A 17,907-nucleotide genomic window follows, 5' to 3' on the forward strand; every position below is an offset into this window, starting at 1 on the left:
AGATGGTGCGTTCAGGGACATAGCTTATGTCTATCTGTTTGATTGTTGAATTTCGGAATCAAAGAAAAAAACATCAACGACTGTTTCCGCCCGGTCTCGAAACGGGGACCTTTCGCGTGTAAGGCAAACGTGATAACCACTACACTACGGAAACCACAGGAGATGGTGCGTTCAGGGACATAGTGTATGTTTATCTGTTTGATTGCTGAAGTTCGGAAGAAAGAAAAAAACATCAACGACTGTTTCCGCCCGGTCTCGAACCGGGGACCTTTCGCGTGTGAGGCGAACGTGATAACCACTACACTACGGAAACCACATGAGATGGTGCGTTCAGGGACATAGGGCATGTTTATCTGTTTGATTGTTGAAGTTCGGAATCAAAGAAAGAAACACCAACGACTGTTTCCGCCCGGTCTCGAACCGGGGACCTTTCGCGTGTAAGGCGAACGTGATAACCACTACACTACGGAAACCACAGGAGATGGTGTGTTCAGGGACATAGTTTATGTATATCTGTTTGAATGTTGAAGTTGGGAATCAAAGAAAAAAACATCAACGACTGTTTCCGCCCGGTCTCGAACCGGGGACCTTTCGCGTGTGAGGCGAACGTGATAACCACTACACTACGGAAACCACATGAGATGGTGCCTTCAGGGACATAGCTTATGTTTATCTGTTTGATTGTTGAAGTTCGGAATCAAAGAAAGAAACACCAACGACTGTTTCCGCCCGGTCTCGAACCGGGGACCTTTCGCGAACGTGATAACCACTACACTACGGAAACCACATGAGACGGTGTGTTCAGGAACCATCAACGATTGTTTCCGACCGGTCTCGAAACGGGGACCTTTCGAGTGTTAGGAGAACGTGATAACCACTACACTACGGAAACCACATGAGATGGTGCGTTCAGGGACATATCGCATGTTTCTCTGTTTGATTGTTGAAGTTCGGAATCAAAGAAAGAAAGACCAACGACTGTTTCCGCCCGGTCTCGAACCGAGGACCTTTCGCGTGTAAGGCGAACGTGATAACCACTACACTACGGAAACCACAGGAGATGGTGTGTTCAGGGACATAGTTTATGTATATCTGTTTGAATGTTGAAGTTGGGAATCAAAGAAAAAAACATCAACGACTGTTTCCGCCCGGTCTCGAAACGGGGACCTTTCGCGTGTAAGGCGAACGTGATAACCACTACACTACGGAAACCACAGGAGATGGTGCGTTCAGGGACATAGTGTATGTTTATCTGTTTGATTGCTGAAGTTCGGAATAAAGAAAAAAACATCAACGACTGTTTCCGCCCGGTCTCGAACCAGGGACCTTTCGCGAACATGATAACCACTACACTACGGAAACCACATGAGATGGTGCGTTCAGGGACATAGCGCATGTTTATCTGTTTGAATGTTGAAGTTGGGAATCAAAGAAAAAAACACCAACGACTGTTTCCGCCCGGTCTCGAACCGGGGACCTTTCGCGTGTTAGGCGAACGTGATAACCACTACACTACGGAAACCACATGAGATGGTGCGTTCAGGGACATAGCTTATGTTTATCTGTTTGATTGTTGAATTTCGGAATCAAAGAAAGAAACACCAACGACTGTTTCCGCCCGGTCTCGAACCGGGGACCTTTCGTGAACGTGATAACCACTACACTACGAAAACCACATGAGACGGTGTGTTCAGGAACCATCAACGATTGTTTCCGCCCGGTCTCGAACCGGGGACCTTTCGCGTGTTAGGCGAACGTGATAACCACTACACTACGGAAACCACATGAGATGGTGCGTTCAGGGACATAGTTTATGTATATCTGTTTGAATGTTGAAGTTGGGAATCAAAGAAAAAAACATCAACGACTGTTTCCGCCCGGTCTCGAAACGGGGACCTTTCGCGTGTAAGGCGAACGTGATAACCACTACACTACGGAAACCACAGGAGATGGTGCGTTCAGGGACATAGTGTATGTTTATCTGTTTGATTGCTGAAGTTCGGAATAAAGAAAAAAACATCAACGACTGTTTCCGCCCGGTCTCGAACCAGGGACCTTTCGCGAACATGATAACCACTACACTACGGAAACCACATGAGATGGTGCGTTCAGGGACATAGCGCATGTTTATCTGTTTGAATGTTGAAGTTGGGAATCAAAGAAAAAAACATCAACGACTGTTTCCGCCCGGTCTCGAAACGGGGACCTTTCGCGTGTGAGGCGAACGTGATAACCACTACACTACGGAAACCACATGAGATGGTGCCTTCAGGGACATAGCTTATGTTTATCTGTTTGATTGTTGAAGTTCGGAATCAAAGAAAGAAACACCAACGACTGTTTCCGCCCGGTCTCGAACCGGGGACCTTTCGCGTGTTAGGCGAACGTGATAACCACTACACTACGGAAACCACATGAGATGGTGCGTTCAGGGACATAGCTTATGTTTATCTGTTTGATTGTTGAATTTCGGAATCAAAGAAAGAAACACCAACGACTGTTTCCGCCCGGTCTCGAACCGGGGACCTTTCGTGAACGTGATAACCACTACACTACGAAAACCACATGAGACGGTGTGTTCAGGAACCATCAACGATTGTTTCCGCCCGGTCTCGAACCGGGGACCTTTCGCGTGTTAGGCGAACGTGATAACCACTACACTACGGAAACCACATGAGATGGTGCGTTCAGGGACATAGCTTATGTCTATCTGTTTGATTGTTGAATTTCGGAATCAAAGAAAAAAACATCAACGACTGTTTCCGCCCGGTCTCGAAACGGGGACCTTTCGCGTGTAAGGCAAACGTGATAACCACTACACTACGGAAACCACAGGAGATGGTGCGTTCAGGGACATAGTGTATGTTTATCTGTTTGATTGCTGAAGTTCGGAAGAAAGAAAAAAACATCAACGACTGTTTCCGCCCGGTCTCGAACGGGGGACCTTTCGCGTGTGAGGCGAACGTGATAACCACTACACTACGGAAACCACATGAGATGGTGCGTTCAGGGACATAGGGCATGTTTATCTGTTTGATTGTTGAAGTTCGGAATCAAAGAAAGAAACACCAACGACTGTTTCCGCCCGGTCTCGAACCGGGGACCTTTCGCGTGTTAGGCGAACGTGATAACCACTACACTACGGAAACAACATGAGATGGTGCGTTCAGGGACGTAGCTTATGTTTATCTGTTTGATTGTTGAAGTTCGGAATCAAAGAAAGAAACACCAACGACTGTTTCCGCCCGGTCTCGAACCGGGGACCTTTCGCGTGTAAGGCGAACGTGATAACCACTACACTACGGAAACCACAGGAGATGGTGTGTTCAGGGACATAGTTTATGTATATCTGTTTGAATGTTGAAGTTGGGAATCAAAGAAAAAAACATCAACGACTGTTTCCGCCCGGTCTCGAACCGGGGACCTTTCGCGTGTGAGGCGAACGTGATAACCACTACACTACGGAAACCACATGAGATGGTGCCTTCAGGGACATAGCTTATGTTTATCTGTTTGATTGTTGAAGTTCGGAATCAAAGAAAGAAACACCAACGACTGTTTCCGCCCGGTCTCGAACCGGGGACCTTTCGCGAACGTGATAACCACTACACTACGGAAACCACATGAGACGGTGTGTTCAGGAACCATCAACGATTGTTTCCGACCGGTCTCGAAACGGGGACCTTTCGAGTGTTAGGAGAACGTGATAACCACTACACTACGGAAACCACATGAGATGGTGCGTTCAGGGACATATCGCATGTTTCTCTGTTTGATTGTTGAAGTTCGGAATCAAAGAAAGAAAGACCAACGACTGTTTCCGCCCGGTCTCGAACCGAGGACCTTTCGCGTGTAAGGCGAACGTGATAACCACTACACTACGGAAACCACAGGAGATGGTGTGTTCAGGGACATAGTTTATGTATATCTGTTTGAATGTTGAAGTTGGGAATCAAAGAAAAAAACATCAACGACTGTTTCCGCCCGGTCTCGAAACGGGGACCTTTCGCGTGTAAGGCAAACGTGATAACCACTACACTACGGAAACCACAGGAGATGGTGCGTTCAGGGACATAGCTTATGTTTATCTGTTTGATTGCTGAAGTTCGGAATAAAGAAAAAAACATCAACGACTGTTTCCGCCCGGTCTCGAACCGGGGACCTTTCGCGTGTGAGGCGAACGTGATAACCACTACACTACGGAAACCACAGGAGATGGTGCGTTCAGGGACATAGTGTATGTTTATCTGTTTGATTGCTGAAGTTCGGAAGAAAGAAAAAAACATCAACGACTGTTTCCGCCCGGTCTCGAACCGGGGACCTTTCGCGTGTAAGGCGAACGTGATAACCACTACACTACGGAAACCACAGGAGATGGTGTGTTCAGGGACATAGTTTATGTATATCTGTTTGAATGTTGAAGTTGGGAATCAAAGAAAAAAACATCAACGACTGTTTCCGCCCGGTCTCGAAACGGGGACCTTTCGCGTGTAAGGCGAACGTGATAACCACTACACTACGGAAACCACAGGAGATGGTGCGTTCAGGGACATAGTGTATGTTTATCTGTTTGATTGCTGAAGTTCGGAATAAAGAAAAAAACATCAACGACTGTTTCCGCCCGGTCTCGAACCAGGGACCTTTCGCGAACATGATAACCACTACACTACGGAAACCACATGAGATGGTGCGTTCAGGGACATAGCGCATGTTTATCTGTTTGAATGTTGAAGTTGGGAATCAAAGAAAAAAACATCAACGACTGTTTCCGCCCGGTCTCGAAACGGGGACCTTTCGCGTGTGAGGCGAACGTGATAACCACTACACTACGGAAACCACATGAGATGGTGCCTTCAGGGACATAGCTTATGTTTATCTGTTTGATTGTTGAAGTTCGGAATCAAAGAAAGAAACACCAACGACTGTTTCCGCCCGGTCTCGAACCGGGGACCTTTCGCGTGTTAGGCGAACGTGATAACCACTACACTACGGAAACCACATGAGATGGTGCGTTCAGGGACATAGCTTATGTTTATCTGTTTGATTGTTGAATTTCGGAATCAAAGAAAGAAACACCAACGACTGTTTCCGCCCGGTCTCGAACCGGGGACCTTTCGTGAACGTGATAACCACTACACTACGAAAACCACATGAGACGGTGTGTTCAGGAACCATCAACGATTGTTTCCGCCCGGTCTCGAACCGGGGACCTTTCGCGTGTTAGGCGAACGTGATAACCACTACACTACGGAAACCACATGAGATGGTGCGTTCAGGGACATAGCTTATGTCTATCTGTTTGATTGTTGAATTTCGGAATCAAAGAAAAAAACATCAACGACTGTTTCCGCCCGGTCTCGAAACGGGGACCTTTCGCGTGTAAGGCAAACGTGATAACCACTACACTACGGAAACCACAGGAGATGGTGCGTTCAGGGACATAGTGTATGTTTATCTGTTTGATTGCTGAAGTTCGGAAGAAAGAAAAAAACATCAACGACTGTTTCCGCCCGGTCTCGAACCGGGGACCTTTCGCGTGTGAGGCGAACGTGATAACCACTACACTACGGAAACCACATGAGATGGTGCGTTCAGGGACATAGGGCATGTTTATCTGTTTGATTGTTGAAGTTCGGAATCAAAGAAAGAAACACCAACGACTGTTTCCGCCCGGACCTTTCGCGTGTAAGGCGAACGTGATAACCACTACACTACGGAAACCACAGGAGATGGTGTGTTCAGGAACCATCAACGATTGTTTCCGCCCGGTCTCGAAACGGGGACCTTTCGAGTGTTAGGAGAACGTGATAACCACTACACTACGGAAACAACATGAGATGGTGCGTTCAGGGACGTAGCTTATGTTTATCTGTTTGATTGTTGAAGTTCGGAATCAAAGAAAGAAACACCAACGACTGTTTCCGCCCGGTCTCGAACCGGGGACCTTTCGCGTGTAAGGCGAACGTGATAACCACTACACTACGGAAACCACAGGAGATGGTGTGTTCAGGGACATAGTTTATGTATATCTGTTTGAATGTTGAAGTTGGGAATCAAAGAAAAAAACATCAACGACTGTTTCCGCCCGGTCTCGAACCGGGGACCTTTCGCGTGTGAGGCGAACGTGATAACCACTACACTACGGAAACCACATGAGATGGTGCCTTCAGGGACATAGCTTATGTTTATCTGTTTGATTGTTGAAGTTCGGAATCAAAGAAAGAAACACCAACGACTGTTTCCGCCCGGTCTCGAACCGGGGACCTTTCGCGAACGTGATAACCACTACACTACGGAAACCACATGAGACGGTGTGTTCAGGAACCATCAACGATTGTTTCCGACCGGTCTCGAAACGGGGACCTTTCGAGTGTTAGGAGAACGTGATAACCACTACACTACGGAAACCACATGAGATGGTGCGTTCAGGGACATATCGCATGTTTCTCTGTTTGATTGTTGAAGTTCGGAATCAAAGAAAGAAAGACCAACGACTGTTTCCGCCCGGTCTCGAACCGAGGACCTTTCGCGTGTAAGGCGAACGTGATAACCACTACACTACGGAAACCACAGGAGATGGTGCGTTCAGGGACATAGTGTATGTTTATCTGTTTGATTGCTGAAGTTCGGAATAAAGAAAAAAACATCAACGACTGTTTCCGCCCGGTCTCGAACCAGGGACCTTTCGCGAACATGATAACCACTACACTACGGAAACCACATGAGATGGTGCGTTCAGGGACATAGCGCATGTTTATCTGTTTGAATGTTGAAGTTGGGAATCAAAGAAAAAAACATCAACGACTGTTTCCGCCCGGTCTCGAAACGGGGACCTTTCGCGTGTGAGGCGAACGTGATAACCACTACACTACGGAAACCACATGAGATGGTGCCTTCAGGGACATAGCTTATGTTTATCTGTTTGATTGTTGAAGTTCGGAATCAAAGAAAGAAACACCAACGACTGTTTCCGCCCGGTCTCGAACCGGGGACCTTTCGCGTGTTAGGCGAACGTGATAACCACTACACTACGGAAACCACATGAGATGGTGCGTTCAGGGACATAGCTTATGTTTATCTGTTTGATTGTTGAATTTCGGAATCAAAGAAAGAAACACCAACGACTGTTTCCGCCCGGTCTCGAACCGGGGACCTTTCGTGAACGTGATAACCACTACACTACGAAAACCACATGAGACGGTGTGTTCAGGAACCATCAACGATTGTTTCCGCCCGGTCTCGAACCGGGGACCTTTCGCGTGTTAGGCGAACGTGATAACCACTACACTACGGAAACCACATGAGATGGTGCGTTCAGGGACATAGCTTATGTCTATCTGTTTGATTGTTGAATTTCGGAATCAAAGAAAAAAACATCAACGACTGTTTCCGCCCGGTCTCGAAACGGGGACCTTTCGCGTGTAAGGCAAACGTGATAACCACTACACTACGGAAACCACAGGAGATGGTGCGTTCAGGGACATAGTGTATGTTTATCTGTTTGATTGCTGAAGTTCGGAAGAAAGAAAAAAACATCAACGACTGTTTCCGCCCGGTCTCGAACCGGGGACCTTTCGCGTGTGAGGCGAACGTGATAACCACTACACTACGGAAACCACATGAGATGGTGCGTTCAGGGACATAGGGCATGTTTATCTGTTTGATTGTTGAAGTTCGGAATCAAAGAAAGAAACACCAACGACTGTTTCCGCCCGGTCTCGAACCGGGGACCTTTCGCGTGTTAGGCGAACGTGATAACCACTACACTACGGAAACAACATGAGATGGTGCGTTCAGGGACGTAGCTTATGTTTATCTGTTTGATTGTTGAAGTCCGGAATCAAAGAAAGAAACACCAACGACTGTTTCCGCCCGGTCTCGAACCGGGGACCTTTCGCGTGTAAGGCGAACGTGATAACCACTACACTACGGAAACCACAGGAGATGGTGTGTTCAGGGACATAGTTTATGTATATCTGTTTGAATGTTGAAGTTGGGAATCAAAGAAAAAAACATCAACGACTGTTTCCGCCCGGTCTCGAACCGGGGACCTTTCGCGTGTGAGGCGAACGTGATAACCACTACACTACGGAAACCACATGAGATGGTGCCTTCAGGGACATAGCTTATGTTTATCTGTTTGATTGTTGAAGTTCGGAATCAAAGAAAGAAACACCAACGACTGTTTCCGCCCGGTCTCGAACCGGGGACCTTTCGCGAACGTGATAACCACTACACTACGGAAACCACATGAGACGGTGTGTTCAGGAACCATCAACGATTGTTTCCGACCGGTCTCGAAACGGGGACCTTTCGAGTGTTAGGAGAACGTGATAACCACTACACTACGGAAACCACATGAGATGGTGCGTTCAGGGACATATCGCATGTTTCTCTGTTTGATTGTTGAAGTTCGGAATCAAAGAAAGAAAGACCAACGACTGTTTCCGCCCGGTCTCGAACCGAGGACCTTTCGCGTGTAAGGCGAACGTGATAACCACTACACTACGGAAACCACAGGAGATGGTGTGTTCAGGGACATAGTTTATGTATATCTGTTTGAATGTTGAAGTTGGGAATCAAAGAAAAAAACGTCAACGACTGTTTCCGCCCGGTCTCGAAACGGGGACCTTTCGCGTGTAAGGCGAACGTGATAACCACTACACTACGGAAACCACAGGAGATGGTGCGTTCAGGGACATAGTGTATGTTTATCTGTTTGATTGCTGAAGTTCGGAATAAAGAAAAAAACATCAACGACTGTTTCCGCCCGGTCTCGAACCAGGGACCTTTCGCGAACATGATAACCACTACACTACGGAAACCACATGAGATGGTGCGTTCAGGGACATAGCGCATGTTTATCTGTTTGAATGTTGAAGTTGGGAATCAAAGAAAAAAACATCAACGACTGTTTCCACCCGGTCTCGAAACGGGGACCTTTCGCGTGTGAGGCGAACGTGATAACCACTACACTACGGAAACCACATGAGATGGTGCCTTCAGGGACATAGCTTATGTTTATCTGTTTGATTGTTGAAGTTCGGAATCAAAGAAAGAAACACCAACGACTGTTTCCGCCCGGTCTCGAACCGGGGACCTTTCGCGTGTTAGGCGAACGTGATAACCACTACACTACGGAAACCACATGAGATGGTGCGTTCAGGGACATAGCTTATGTTTATCTGTTTGATTGTTGAATTTCGGAATCAAAGAAAAAAACATCAACGACTGTTTCCGCCCGGTCTCGAAACGGGGACCTTTCGCGTGTAAGGCGAACGTGATAACCACTACACTACGGAAACAACATGCGATGGTGCGTTCAGGGACATAGCTTATGTTTATCTGTTTGATTGCTGAAGTTCGGAATAAAGAAAAAAACATCAACGACTGTTTCCGCCCGGTCTCGAACCGGGGACCTTTCGCGTGTGAGGCGAACGTGATAACCACTACACTACGGAAAACACATGAGATGGTGCGTTCAGGGACATAGCTTATGTTTATCTGTTTGATTGTTGAATTTCGGAATCAAAGAAAAAAACATCAACGACTGTTTCCGCCCGGTCTCGAAACGGGGACCTTTCGCGTGTAAGGCGAACGTGATAACCACTACACTACGGAAACCACAGGAGATGGTGCGTTCAGGGACATAGTGTATGTTTATCTGTTTGATTGCTGAAGTTCGGAATAAAGAAAAAAACATCAACGACTGTTTCCGCCCGGTCTCGAACCGGGGACCTTTCGCGTGTGAGGCGAACGTGATAACCACTACACTACGGAAACAACATGCGATGGTGCGTTCAGGGACATAGCTTATGTTTATCTGTTTGATTGCTGAAGTTCGGAATAAAGAAAAAAACATCAACGACTGTTTCCGCCCGGTCTCGAACCGGGGACCTTTCGCGTGTGAGGCGAACGTGATAACCACTACACTACGGAAAACACATGAGATGGTGCGTTCAGGGACATAGCTTATGTTTATCTGTTTGATTGTTGAATTTCGGAATCAAAGAAAAAAACATCAACGACTGTTTCCGCCCGGTCTCGAAACGGGGACCTTTCGCGTGTAAGGCGAACGTGATAACCACTACACTACGGAAACCACAGGAGATGGTGCGTTCAGGGACATAGTGTATGTTTATCTGTTTGATTGCTGAAGTTCGGAATAAAGAAAAAAACATCAACGACTGTTTCCGCCCGGTCTCGAACCGGGGACCTTTCGCGTGTGAGGCGAACGTGATAACCACTACACTACGGAAACCACATGAGATGGTGCGTTCAGGGACATAGGGCATGTTTATCTGTTTGATTGTTGAAGTTCGGAATCAAAGAAAGAAACACCAACGACTGTTTCCGCCCGGTCTCGAACCGGGGACCTTTCGCGTGTAAGGCGAACGTGATAACCACTACACTACGGAAACCACAGGAGATGGTGTGTTCAGGGACATAGTTTATGTATATCTGTTTGAATGTTGAAGTTCGGAATCAAAGAAAGAAACACCAACGACTGTTTCCGCCCGGTCTCGAACCGGGGACCTTTCGCGAACGTGATAACCACTACACTACGGAAACCACATGAGACGGTGTGTTCAGGAACCATCAACGATTGTTTCCGCCCGGTCTCGAAACGGGGACCTTTCGAGTGTTAGGAGAACGTGATAACCACTACACTACGGAAACCACATGAGATGGTGCGTTCAGGGACATATCGCATGTTTCTCTGTTTGATTGTTGAAGTTCGGAATCAAAGAAAGAAAGACCAACGACTGTTTCCGCCCGGTCTCGAACCGGGGACCTTTCGCGTGTAAGGCGAACGTGATAACCACTACACTACGGAAACCACAGGAGATGGTGTGTTCAGGGACATAGTTTATGTATATCTGTTTGAATGTTGAAGTTGGGAATCAAAGAAAAAAACATCAACGACTGTTTCCGCCCGGTCTCGAAACGGGGACCTTTCGCGTGTAAGGCGAACGTGATAACTACTACACTACGGAAACCACATGAGATGGTGCCTTCAGGGACATAGCTTATGTTTATCTGTTTGATTGTTGAAGTTCGGAATCAAAGAAAGAAACACCAACGACTGTTTCCGCCCGGTCTCGAACCGGGGACCTTTCGTGAACGTGATAACCACTACACTACGAAAACCACATGAGACGGTGTGTTCAGGAACCATCAACGATTGTTTCCGCCCGGTCTCGAACCGGGGACCTTTCGCGTGTTAGGCGAACGTGATAACCACTACACTACGGAAACCACATGAGATGTCTATCTGTTTGATTGTTGAATTTCGGAATCAAAGAAAAAAACATCAACGACTGTTTCCGCCCGGTCTCGAAACGGGGACCTTTCGCGTGTAAGGCAAACGTGATAACCACTACACTACGGAAACCACAGGAGATGGTGCGTTCAGGGACATAGTGTATGTTTATCTGTTTGATTGCTGAAGTTCGGAAGAAAGAAAAAAACATCAACGACTGTTTCCGCCCGGTCTCGAACCGGGGACCTTTCGCGTGTGAGGCGAACGTGATAACCACTACACTACGGAAACCACATGAGATGGTGCGTTCAGGGACATAGGGCATGTTTATCTGTTTGATTGTTGAAGTTCGGAATCAAAGAAAGAAACACCAACGACTGTTTCCGCCCGGTCTCGAACCGGGGACCTTTCGCGTGTTAGGCGAACGTGATAACCACTACACTACGGAAACAACATGAGATGGTGCGTTCAGGGACGTAGCTTATGTTTATCTGTTTGATTGTTGAAGTTCGGAATCAAAGAAAGAAACACCAACGACTGTTTCCGCCCGGTCTCGAACCGGGGACCTTTCGCGTGTAAGGCGAACGTGATAACCACTACACTACGGAAACCACAGGAGATGGTGTGTTCAGGGACATAGTTTATGTATATCTGTTTGAATGTTGAAGTTGGGAATCAAAGAAAAAAACATCAACGACTGTTTCCGCCCGGTCTCGAACCGGGGACCTTTCGCGAACGTGATAACCACTACACTACGGAAACCACATGAGACGGTGTGTTCAGGAACCATCAACGATTGTTTCCGACCGGTCTCGAAACGGGGACCTTTCGAGTGTTAGGAGAACGTGATAACCACTACACTACGGAAACCACATGAGATGGTGCGTTCAGGGACATATCGCATGTTTCTCTGTTTGATTGTTGAAGTTCGGAATCAAAGAAAGAAAGACCAACGACTGTTTCCGCCCGGTCTCGAACCGAGGACCTTTCGCGTGTAAGGCGAACGTGATAACCACTACACTACGGAAACCACAGGAGATGGTGTGTTCAGGGACATAGTTTATGTATATCTGTTTGAATGTTGAAGTTGGGAATCAAAGAAAAAAACATCAACGACTGTTTCCGCCCGGTCTCGAAACGGGGACCTTTCGCGTGTAAGGCGAACGTGATAACCACTACGCTACGGAAACCACAGGAGATGGTGCGTTCAGGGACATAGTGTATGTTTATCTGTTTGATTGCTGAAGTTCGGAATAAAGAAAAAAACATCAACGACTGTTTCCGCCCGGTCTCGAACCAGGGACCTTTCGCGAACATGATAACCACTACACTACGGAAACCACATGAGATGGTGCGTTCAGGGACATAGCGCATGTTTATCTGTTTGAATGTTGAAGTTGGGAATCAAAGAAAAAAACATCAACGACTGTTTCCGCCCGGTCTCGAACCGGGGACCTTTCGCGTGTGAGGCGAACGTGATAACCACTACACTACGGAAACCACATGAGATGGTGCCTTCAGGGACATAGCTTATGTTTATCTGTTTGATTGTTGAAGTTCGGAATCAAAGAAAGAAACACCAACGACTGTTTCCGCCCGGTCTCGAACCGGGGACCTTTCGCGAACGTGATAACCACTACACTACGGAAACCACATGAGACGGTGTGTTCAGGAACCATCAACGATTGTTTCCGACCGGTCTCGAAACGGGGACCTTTCGAGTGTTAGGAGAACGTGATAACCACTACACTACGGAAACCACATGAGATGGTGCGTTCAGGGACATATCGCATGTTTCTCTGTTTGATTGTTGAAGTTCGGAATCAAAGAAAGAAAGACCAACGACTGTTTCCGCCCGGTCTCGAACCGAGGACCTTTCGCGTGTAAGGCGAACGTGATAACCACTACACTACGGAAACCACAGGAGATGGTGTGTTCAGGGACATAGTTTATGTATATCTGTTTGAATGTTGAAGTTGGGAATCAAAGAAAAAAACATCAACGACTGTTTCCGCCCGGTCTCGAAACGGGGACCTTTCGCGTGTAAGGCGAACGTGATAACCACTACACTACGGAAACCACAGGAGATGGTGCGTTCAGGGACATAGTGTATGTTTATCTGTTGGATTGCTGAAGTTCGGAATAAAGAAAAAAACATCAACGACTGTTTCCGCCCGGTCTCGAACCAGGGACCTTTCGCGAACATGATAACCACTACACTACGGAAACCACATGAGATGGTGCGTTCAGGGACATAGCGCATGTTTATCTGTTTGAATGTTGAAGTTGGGAATCAAAGAAAAAAACATCAACGACTGTTTCCGCCCGGTCTCGAAACGGGGACCTTTCGCGTGTGAGGCGAACGTGATAACCACTACACTACGGAAACCACATGAGATGGTGCCTTCAGGGACATAGCTTATGTTTATCTGTTTGATTGTTGAAGTTCGGAATCAAAGAAAGAAACACCAACGACTGTTTCCGCCCGGTCTCGAACCGGGGACCTTTCGCGTGTTAGGCGAACGTGATAACCACTACACTACGGAAACCACATGAGATGGTGCGTTCAGGGACATAGCTTATGTTTATCTGTTTGATTGTTGAATTTCGGAATCAAAGAAAAAAACAGCAACGACTGTTTCCGCCCGGTCTCGAAACGGGGACCTTTCGCGTGTAAGGCGAACGTGATAACCACTACACTACGGAAACAACATGCGATGGTGCGTTCAGGGACATAGCTTATGTTTATCTGTTTGATTGCTGAAGTTCGGAATAAAGAAAAAAACATCAACGACTGTTTCCGCCCGGTCTCGAACCGGGGACCTTTCGCGTGTGAGGCGAACGTGATAACCACTACACTACGGAAAACACATGAGATGGTGCGTTCAGGGACATAGCTTATGTTTATCTGTTTGATTGTTGAATTTCGGAATCAAAGAAAAAAACATCAACGACTGTTTCCGCCCGGTCTCGAAACGGGGACCTTTCGCGTGTAAGGCGAACGTGATAACCACTACACTACGGAAACCACAGGAGATGGTGCGTTCAGGGACATAGTGTATGTTTATCTGTTTGATTGCTGAAGTTCGGAATAAAGAAAAAAACATCAACGACTGTTTCCGCCCGGTCTCGAACCGGGGACCTTTCGCGTGTGAGGCGAACGTGATAACCACTACACTACGGAAACCACATGAGATGGTGCGTTCAGGGACATAGGGCATGTTTATCTGTTTGATTGTTGAAGTTCGGAATCAAAGAAAGAAACACCAACGACTGTTTCCGCCCGGTCTCGAACCGGGGACCTTTCGCGTGTAAGGCGAACGTGATAACCACTACACTACGGAAACCACAGGAGATGGTGTGTTCAGGGACATAGTTTATGTATATCTGTTTGAATGTTGAAGTTGGGAATCAAAGAAAAAAACATCAACGACTGTTTCCGCCCGGTCTCGAAACGGGGACCTTTCGCGTGTTAGGCGAACGTGATAACCACTACACTACGGAAACAACATGAGATGGTGCGTTCACGGACGTAGCTTATGTTTATCTGTTTGATTGTTGAAGTTCGGAATCAAAGAAAGAAACACCAACGACTGTTTCCGCCCGGTCTCGAACCGGGGACCTTTCGCGAACGTGATAACCACTACACTACGGAAACCACATGAGACGGTGTGTTCAGGAACCATCAACGATTGTTTCCGCCCGGTCTCGAAACGGGGACCTTTCGAGTGTTAGGAGAACGTGATAACCACTACACTACACTACGGAAACCACATGAGATGGTGCGTTCAGGGACATATCGCATGTTTCTCTGTTTGATTGTTGAAGTTCGGAATCAAAGAAAGAAAGACCAACGACTGTTTCCGCCCGGTCTCGAACCGGGGACCTTTCGCGTGTAAGGCGAACGTGATAACCACTACACTACGGATACCACAGGAGATGGTGTGTTCAGGGACATAGTTTATGTATATCTGTTTGAATGTTGAAGTTGGGAATCAAAGAAAAAAACATCAACGACTGTTTCCGCCCGGTCTCGAAACGGGGACCTTTCGCGTGTAAGGCGAACGTGATAACCACTACACTACGGAAACCACAGGAGATGGTGCGTTCAGGGACATAGCTTATGTTTATCTGTTTGATTGTTGAATTTCGGAATCAAAGAAAAAAACATCAACGACTGTTTCCGCCCGGTCTCGAAACGGGGACCTTTCGCGTGTAAGGCGAACGTGATAACCACTACACTACGGATACCACAGGAGATGGTGTGTTCAGGGACATAGTTTATGTATATCTGTTTGAATGTTGAAGTTGGGAATCAAAGAAAAAAACATCAACGACTGTTTCCGTCCGGTCTCGAAACGGGGACCTTTCGCGTGTAAGGCGAACGTGATAACCACTACACTACGGAAACCACAGGAGATGGTGCGTTCAGGGACATAGTGTATGTTTATCTGTTTGATTGCTGAAGTTCGGAATAAAGAAAAAAACATCAACGACTGTTTCCGCCCGGTCTCGAACCAGGGACCTTTCGCGAACGTGATAACCACTACACTACGGAAACCACATGAGATGGTGCGTTCAGGGACATAGCGCATGTTTATCTGTTTGATTGCTGAAGTTCGGAATAAAGAAAAAAACAACAACGACTGTTTCCGCCCGGTCTCGAACCGGGGACCTTTCGCGTGTGAGGCGAACGTGATAACCACTACACTACGGAAACCACATGAGATGGTGCGTTCAGGGACATAGGGCATGTTTATCTTTTTGATTGTTGAAGTTCGGAATCAAAGAAAGGAACACCAACGACTGTTTCCGCCCGGTCTCGAACCGGGGACCTTTCGCGTGTTAGGAGAACGTGATAACCACTACACTACGGAAACCACATGAGATGGTGCGTTCAGGGACATATTGCATGTTTCTCTTTTTGATTGTTGAAGTTCGGAATCAAAGAAAGAAAGACCAACGACTGTTTCCGCCCGGTCTCGAACCGGGGACCTTTTGCGTGTAAGGCGAACTAGATAACCACTACACTACGGAAACCACAGGAGATGGTGTGTTCAGGGACATAGTTTATGTATATCTGTTTGAATGTTGAAGTTGGGAATCAAAGAAAAAAACATCAACGACTGTTTCCGCCCGGTCTCGAACCGGGGACCTTTCGCGTGTTAGGCGAACGTGATAACCACTACACTACGGAAACCACATGAGATGGTGCGTTCAGGGACATAGCTTATGTCTATCTGTTTGATTGTTGAATTTCGGAATCAAAGAAAAAAACATCAACGACTGTTTCCGCCCGGTCTCGAAACGGGGACCTTTCGCGTGTAAGGCAAACGTGATAACCACTACACTACGGAAACCACAGGAGATGGTGCGTTCAGGGACATAGTGTATGTTTATCTGTTTGATTGCTGAAGTTCGGAATAAAGAAAAAAACATCAACGACTGTTTCCGCCCGGTCTCGAACCGGGGACCTTTCGCGTGTGAGGCGAACGTGATAACCACTACACTACGGAAACCACATGAGATGGTGCGTTCAGGGACATAGGGCATGTTTATCTGTTTGATTGTTGAAGTTCGGAATCAAAGAAAGAAACACCAACGACTGTTTCCGCCCGGTCTCGAACCGGGGACCTTTCGCGTGTTAGGCGAACGTGATAACCACTACACTACGGAAACAACATGAGATGGTGCGTTCAGGGACGTAGCTTATGTTTATCTGTTTGATTGTTGAAGTTCGGAATCAAAGAAAGAAACACCAACGACTGTTTCCGCCCGGTCTCGAACCGGGGACCTTTCGCGAACGTGATAACCACTACACTACGGAAACCACATGAGACGGTGTGTTCAGGAACCATCAACGATTGTTTCCGCCCGGTCTCGAAACGGGGACCTTTCGAGTGTTAGGAGAACGTGATAACCACTACACTACGGAAACCACATGAGATGGTGCGTTCAGGGACATATCGCATGTTTCTCTGTTTGATTGTTGAAGTTCGGAATCAAAGAAAGAAAGACCAACGACTGTTTCCGCCCGGTCTCGAACCGGGGACCTTTCGCGTGTAAGGCGAACGTGATAACCACTACACTACGGAAACCACAGGAGATGGTGTGTTCAGGGACATAGTTTATGTATATCTGTTTGAATGTTGAAGTTGGGAATCAAAGAAAAAAACATCAACGACTGTTTCCGCCCGGTCTCGAACCGGGGACCTTTCGCGTGTGAGGCGAACGTGATAACCACCACACTACGGAAACCACATGAGATGGTGCCTTCAGGGACATAGCTTATGTTTATCTGTTTGATTGTTGAAGTTCGGAATCAAAGAAAGAAACACCAACGACTGTTTCCGCCCGGTCTCGAACCGGGGACCTTTCGCGAACGTGATAACCACTACACTACGGAAACCACATGAGACGGTGTGTTCAGGAACCATCAACGATTGTTTCCGCCCGGTCTCGAAACGGGGACCTTTCGAGTGTTAGGAGAACGTGATAACCACTACACTACGGAAACCACATGAGATGGTGCGTTCAGGGACATATCGCATGTTTCTCTGTTTGATTGTTGAAGTTCGGAATCAAAGAAAGAAACACCAACGACTGTTTCCGCCCGGTCTCGAACCGGGGACCTTTCGCGAACG

At 47.2% G+C, this 17,907-nt stretch overlaps 58 non-coding genes across 58 annotated transcripts; all 58 read right to left on the minus strand.

The window, feature by feature from the left end:
• Positions 1 to 240: 240 nt before the first annotated feature.
• Positions 241 to 313, minus strand: trnav-cac (transfer RNA valine (anticodon CAC)). Its single transcript has one exon. It is a non-coding gene; the product is annotated as a tRNA-Val (tRNA).
• Positions 314 to 400: 87 nt separating this feature from the next.
• Positions 401 to 473, minus strand: trnav-uac (transfer RNA valine (anticodon UAC)). The gene has a single exon. It is a non-coding gene; the product is annotated as a tRNA-Val (tRNA).
• Positions 474 to 560: 87 nt separating this feature from the next.
• Positions 561 to 633, minus strand: trnav-cac (transfer RNA valine (anticodon CAC)). The gene has a single exon. It is a non-coding gene; the product is annotated as a tRNA-Val (tRNA).
• Positions 634 to 979: 346 nt separating this feature from the next.
• Positions 980 to 1,052, minus strand: trnav-uac (transfer RNA valine (anticodon UAC)). The gene has a single exon. It is a non-coding gene; the product is annotated as a tRNA-Val (tRNA).
• Positions 1,053 to 1,139: 87 nt separating this feature from the next.
• Positions 1,140 to 1,212, minus strand: trnav-uac (transfer RNA valine (anticodon UAC)). Its single transcript has one exon. It is a non-coding gene; the product is annotated as a tRNA-Val (tRNA).
• Positions 1,213 to 1,449: 237 nt separating this feature from the next.
• trnav-aac (transfer RNA valine (anticodon AAC)) lies at positions 1,450 to 1,522 on the minus strand. Its single transcript has one exon. It is a non-coding gene; the product is annotated as a tRNA-Val (tRNA).
• Positions 1,523 to 1,708: 186 nt separating this feature from the next.
• On the minus strand, positions 1,709 to 1,781 carry trnav-aac (transfer RNA valine (anticodon AAC)). Its single transcript has one exon. It is a non-coding gene; the product is annotated as a tRNA-Val (tRNA).
• An 87-nt stretch (positions 1,782 to 1,868) lies between these two features.
• trnav-uac (transfer RNA valine (anticodon UAC)) lies at positions 1,869 to 1,941 on the minus strand. Its single transcript has one exon. It is a non-coding gene; the product is annotated as a tRNA-Val (tRNA).
• Positions 1,942 to 2,338: 397 nt separating this feature from the next.
• trnav-aac (transfer RNA valine (anticodon AAC)) lies at positions 2,339 to 2,411 on the minus strand. Its single transcript has one exon. It is a non-coding gene; the product is annotated as a tRNA-Val (tRNA).
• Positions 2,412 to 2,597: 186 nt separating this feature from the next.
• trnav-aac (transfer RNA valine (anticodon AAC)) lies at positions 2,598 to 2,670 on the minus strand. Its single transcript has one exon. It is a non-coding gene; the product is annotated as a tRNA-Val (tRNA).
• Positions 2,671 to 3,076: 406 nt separating this feature from the next.
• trnav-aac (transfer RNA valine (anticodon AAC)) lies at positions 3,077 to 3,149 on the minus strand. Its single transcript has one exon. It is a non-coding gene; the product is annotated as a tRNA-Val (tRNA).
• An 87-nt stretch (positions 3,150 to 3,236) lies between these two features.
• On the minus strand, positions 3,237 to 3,309 carry trnav-uac (transfer RNA valine (anticodon UAC)). The gene has a single exon. It is a non-coding gene; the product is annotated as a tRNA-Val (tRNA).
• Positions 3,310 to 3,396: 87 nt separating this feature from the next.
• On the minus strand, positions 3,397 to 3,469 carry trnav-cac (transfer RNA valine (anticodon CAC)). Its single transcript has one exon. It is a non-coding gene; the product is annotated as a tRNA-Val (tRNA).
• Positions 3,470 to 3,815: 346 nt separating this feature from the next.
• trnav-uac (transfer RNA valine (anticodon UAC)) lies at positions 3,816 to 3,888 on the minus strand. Its single transcript has one exon. It is a non-coding gene; the product is annotated as a tRNA-Val (tRNA).
• Positions 3,889 to 4,134: 246 nt separating this feature from the next.
• Positions 4,135 to 4,207, minus strand: trnav-cac (transfer RNA valine (anticodon CAC)). The gene has a single exon. It is a non-coding gene; the product is annotated as a tRNA-Val (tRNA).
• An 86-nt stretch (positions 4,208 to 4,293) lies between these two features.
• On the minus strand, positions 4,294 to 4,366 carry trnav-uac (transfer RNA valine (anticodon UAC)). The gene has a single exon. It is a non-coding gene; the product is annotated as a tRNA-Val (tRNA).
• Positions 4,367 to 4,453: 87 nt separating this feature from the next.
• On the minus strand, positions 4,454 to 4,526 carry trnav-uac (transfer RNA valine (anticodon UAC)). Its single transcript has one exon. It is a non-coding gene; the product is annotated as a tRNA-Val (tRNA).
• Positions 4,527 to 4,923: 397 nt separating this feature from the next.
• Positions 4,924 to 4,996, minus strand: trnav-aac (transfer RNA valine (anticodon AAC)). Its single transcript has one exon. It is a non-coding gene; the product is annotated as a tRNA-Val (tRNA).
• A 186-nt stretch (positions 4,997 to 5,182) lies between these two features.
• Positions 5,183 to 5,255, minus strand: trnav-aac (transfer RNA valine (anticodon AAC)). The gene has a single exon. It is a non-coding gene; the product is annotated as a tRNA-Val (tRNA).
• A 246-nt stretch (positions 5,256 to 5,501) lies between these two features.
• Positions 5,502 to 5,574, minus strand: trnav-cac (transfer RNA valine (anticodon CAC)). Its single transcript has one exon. It is a non-coding gene; the product is annotated as a tRNA-Val (tRNA).
• Positions 5,575 to 5,916: 342 nt separating this feature from the next.
• trnav-uac (transfer RNA valine (anticodon UAC)) lies at positions 5,917 to 5,989 on the minus strand. The gene has a single exon. It is a non-coding gene; the product is annotated as a tRNA-Val (tRNA).
• An 87-nt stretch (positions 5,990 to 6,076) lies between these two features.
• On the minus strand, positions 6,077 to 6,149 carry trnav-cac (transfer RNA valine (anticodon CAC)). Its single transcript has one exon. It is a non-coding gene; the product is annotated as a tRNA-Val (tRNA).
• A 346-nt stretch (positions 6,150 to 6,495) lies between these two features.
• On the minus strand, positions 6,496 to 6,568 carry trnav-uac (transfer RNA valine (anticodon UAC)). Its single transcript has one exon. It is a non-coding gene; the product is annotated as a tRNA-Val (tRNA).
• A 397-nt stretch (positions 6,569 to 6,965) lies between these two features.
• trnav-aac (transfer RNA valine (anticodon AAC)) lies at positions 6,966 to 7,038 on the minus strand. Its single transcript has one exon. It is a non-coding gene; the product is annotated as a tRNA-Val (tRNA).
• Positions 7,039 to 7,224: 186 nt separating this feature from the next.
• Positions 7,225 to 7,297, minus strand: trnav-aac (transfer RNA valine (anticodon AAC)). The gene has a single exon. It is a non-coding gene; the product is annotated as a tRNA-Val (tRNA).
• A 246-nt stretch (positions 7,298 to 7,543) lies between these two features.
• On the minus strand, positions 7,544 to 7,616 carry trnav-cac (transfer RNA valine (anticodon CAC)). Its single transcript has one exon. It is a non-coding gene; the product is annotated as a tRNA-Val (tRNA).
• Positions 7,617 to 7,703: 87 nt separating this feature from the next.
• Positions 7,704 to 7,776, minus strand: trnav-aac (transfer RNA valine (anticodon AAC)). The gene has a single exon. It is a non-coding gene; the product is annotated as a tRNA-Val (tRNA).
• Positions 7,777 to 7,863: 87 nt separating this feature from the next.
• trnav-uac (transfer RNA valine (anticodon UAC)) lies at positions 7,864 to 7,936 on the minus strand. The gene has a single exon. It is a non-coding gene; the product is annotated as a tRNA-Val (tRNA).
• Positions 7,937 to 8,023: 87 nt separating this feature from the next.
• trnav-cac (transfer RNA valine (anticodon CAC)) lies at positions 8,024 to 8,096 on the minus strand. Its single transcript has one exon. It is a non-coding gene; the product is annotated as a tRNA-Val (tRNA).
• A 346-nt stretch (positions 8,097 to 8,442) lies between these two features.
• On the minus strand, positions 8,443 to 8,515 carry trnav-uac (transfer RNA valine (anticodon UAC)). Its single transcript has one exon. It is a non-coding gene; the product is annotated as a tRNA-Val (tRNA).
• An 87-nt stretch (positions 8,516 to 8,602) lies between these two features.
• trnav-uac (transfer RNA valine (anticodon UAC)) lies at positions 8,603 to 8,675 on the minus strand. Its single transcript has one exon. It is a non-coding gene; the product is annotated as a tRNA-Val (tRNA).
• Positions 8,676 to 9,072: 397 nt separating this feature from the next.
• On the minus strand, positions 9,073 to 9,145 carry trnav-aac (transfer RNA valine (anticodon AAC)). The gene has a single exon. It is a non-coding gene; the product is annotated as a tRNA-Val (tRNA).
• An 87-nt stretch (positions 9,146 to 9,232) lies between these two features.
• On the minus strand, positions 9,233 to 9,305 carry trnav-uac (transfer RNA valine (anticodon UAC)). Its single transcript has one exon. It is a non-coding gene; the product is annotated as a tRNA-Val (tRNA).
• A 246-nt stretch (positions 9,306 to 9,551) lies between these two features.
• trnav-uac (transfer RNA valine (anticodon UAC)) lies at positions 9,552 to 9,624 on the minus strand. Its single transcript has one exon. It is a non-coding gene; the product is annotated as a tRNA-Val (tRNA).
• Positions 9,625 to 9,710: 86 nt separating this feature from the next.
• On the minus strand, positions 9,711 to 9,783 carry trnav-cac (transfer RNA valine (anticodon CAC)). The gene has a single exon. It is a non-coding gene; the product is annotated as a tRNA-Val (tRNA).
• A 246-nt stretch (positions 9,784 to 10,029) lies between these two features.
• Positions 10,030 to 10,102, minus strand: trnav-uac (transfer RNA valine (anticodon UAC)). The gene has a single exon. It is a non-coding gene; the product is annotated as a tRNA-Val (tRNA).
• An 86-nt stretch (positions 10,103 to 10,188) lies between these two features.
• trnav-cac (transfer RNA valine (anticodon CAC)) lies at positions 10,189 to 10,261 on the minus strand. Its single transcript has one exon. It is a non-coding gene; the product is annotated as a tRNA-Val (tRNA).
• Positions 10,262 to 10,348: 87 nt separating this feature from the next.
• Positions 10,349 to 10,421, minus strand: trnav-uac (transfer RNA valine (anticodon UAC)). Its single transcript has one exon. It is a non-coding gene; the product is annotated as a tRNA-Val (tRNA).
• A 346-nt stretch (positions 10,422 to 10,767) lies between these two features.
• On the minus strand, positions 10,768 to 10,840 carry trnav-uac (transfer RNA valine (anticodon UAC)). The gene has a single exon. It is a non-coding gene; the product is annotated as a tRNA-Val (tRNA).
• A 346-nt stretch (positions 10,841 to 11,186) lies between these two features.
• Positions 11,187 to 11,259, minus strand: trnav-aac (transfer RNA valine (anticodon AAC)). Its single transcript has one exon. It is a non-coding gene; the product is annotated as a tRNA-Val (tRNA).
• Positions 11,260 to 11,481: 222 nt separating this feature from the next.
• On the minus strand, positions 11,482 to 11,554 carry trnav-cac (transfer RNA valine (anticodon CAC)). The gene has a single exon. It is a non-coding gene; the product is annotated as a tRNA-Val (tRNA).
• An 87-nt stretch (positions 11,555 to 11,641) lies between these two features.
• On the minus strand, positions 11,642 to 11,714 carry trnav-aac (transfer RNA valine (anticodon AAC)). Its single transcript has one exon. It is a non-coding gene; the product is annotated as a tRNA-Val (tRNA).
• Positions 11,715 to 11,801: 87 nt separating this feature from the next.
• On the minus strand, positions 11,802 to 11,874 carry trnav-uac (transfer RNA valine (anticodon UAC)). Its single transcript has one exon. It is a non-coding gene; the product is annotated as a tRNA-Val (tRNA).
• A 346-nt stretch (positions 11,875 to 12,220) lies between these two features.
• Positions 12,221 to 12,293, minus strand: trnav-uac (transfer RNA valine (anticodon UAC)). The gene has a single exon. It is a non-coding gene; the product is annotated as a tRNA-Val (tRNA).
• A 397-nt stretch (positions 12,294 to 12,690) lies between these two features.
• trnav-cac (transfer RNA valine (anticodon CAC)) lies at positions 12,691 to 12,763 on the minus strand. The gene has a single exon. It is a non-coding gene; the product is annotated as a tRNA-Val (tRNA).
• Positions 12,764 to 13,109: 346 nt separating this feature from the next.
• trnav-uac (transfer RNA valine (anticodon UAC)) lies at positions 13,110 to 13,182 on the minus strand. Its single transcript has one exon. It is a non-coding gene; the product is annotated as a tRNA-Val (tRNA).
• An 87-nt stretch (positions 13,183 to 13,269) lies between these two features.
• Positions 13,270 to 13,342, minus strand: trnav-uac (transfer RNA valine (anticodon UAC)). Its single transcript has one exon. It is a non-coding gene; the product is annotated as a tRNA-Val (tRNA).
• Positions 13,343 to 13,739: 397 nt separating this feature from the next.
• On the minus strand, positions 13,740 to 13,812 carry trnav-aac (transfer RNA valine (anticodon AAC)). Its single transcript has one exon. It is a non-coding gene; the product is annotated as a tRNA-Val (tRNA).
• Positions 13,813 to 13,899: 87 nt separating this feature from the next.
• Positions 13,900 to 13,972, minus strand: trnav-uac (transfer RNA valine (anticodon UAC)). The gene has a single exon. It is a non-coding gene; the product is annotated as a tRNA-Val (tRNA).
• A 246-nt stretch (positions 13,973 to 14,218) lies between these two features.
• On the minus strand, positions 14,219 to 14,291 carry trnav-uac (transfer RNA valine (anticodon UAC)). The gene has a single exon. It is a non-coding gene; the product is annotated as a tRNA-Val (tRNA).
• Positions 14,292 to 14,377: 86 nt separating this feature from the next.
• trnav-cac (transfer RNA valine (anticodon CAC)) lies at positions 14,378 to 14,450 on the minus strand. The gene has a single exon. It is a non-coding gene; the product is annotated as a tRNA-Val (tRNA).
• Positions 14,451 to 14,537: 87 nt separating this feature from the next.
• trnav-uac (transfer RNA valine (anticodon UAC)) lies at positions 14,538 to 14,610 on the minus strand. The gene has a single exon. It is a non-coding gene; the product is annotated as a tRNA-Val (tRNA).
• Positions 14,611 to 15,281: 671 nt separating this feature from the next.
• trnav-uac (transfer RNA valine (anticodon UAC)) lies at positions 15,282 to 15,354 on the minus strand. The gene has a single exon. It is a non-coding gene; the product is annotated as a tRNA-Val (tRNA).
• A 556-nt stretch (positions 15,355 to 15,910) lies between these two features.
• Positions 15,911 to 15,983, minus strand: trnav-cac (transfer RNA valine (anticodon CAC)). The gene has a single exon. It is a non-coding gene; the product is annotated as a tRNA-Val (tRNA).
• A 407-nt stretch (positions 15,984 to 16,390) lies between these two features.
• On the minus strand, positions 16,391 to 16,463 carry trnav-aac (transfer RNA valine (anticodon AAC)). The gene has a single exon. It is a non-coding gene; the product is annotated as a tRNA-Val (tRNA).
• A 246-nt stretch (positions 16,464 to 16,709) lies between these two features.
• Positions 16,710 to 16,782, minus strand: trnav-cac (transfer RNA valine (anticodon CAC)). The gene has a single exon. It is a non-coding gene; the product is annotated as a tRNA-Val (tRNA).
• An 87-nt stretch (positions 16,783 to 16,869) lies between these two features.
• On the minus strand, positions 16,870 to 16,942 carry trnav-aac (transfer RNA valine (anticodon AAC)). Its single transcript has one exon. It is a non-coding gene; the product is annotated as a tRNA-Val (tRNA).
• Positions 16,943 to 17,288: 346 nt separating this feature from the next.
• On the minus strand, positions 17,289 to 17,361 carry trnav-uac (transfer RNA valine (anticodon UAC)). Its single transcript has one exon. It is a non-coding gene; the product is annotated as a tRNA-Val (tRNA).
• Positions 17,362 to 17,907: the final 546 nt, after the last annotated feature.

The sequence above is a fragment of the Gasterosteus aculeatus genome, chromosome Y (genome assembly GCF_964276395.1).
Source record: "Gasterosteus aculeatus chromosome Y, fGasAcu3.hap1.1, whole genome shotgun sequence".
NCBI classification, from domain to species: Eukaryota; Metazoa; Chordata; class Actinopteri; order Perciformes; family Gasterosteidae; genus Gasterosteus; species Gasterosteus aculeatus.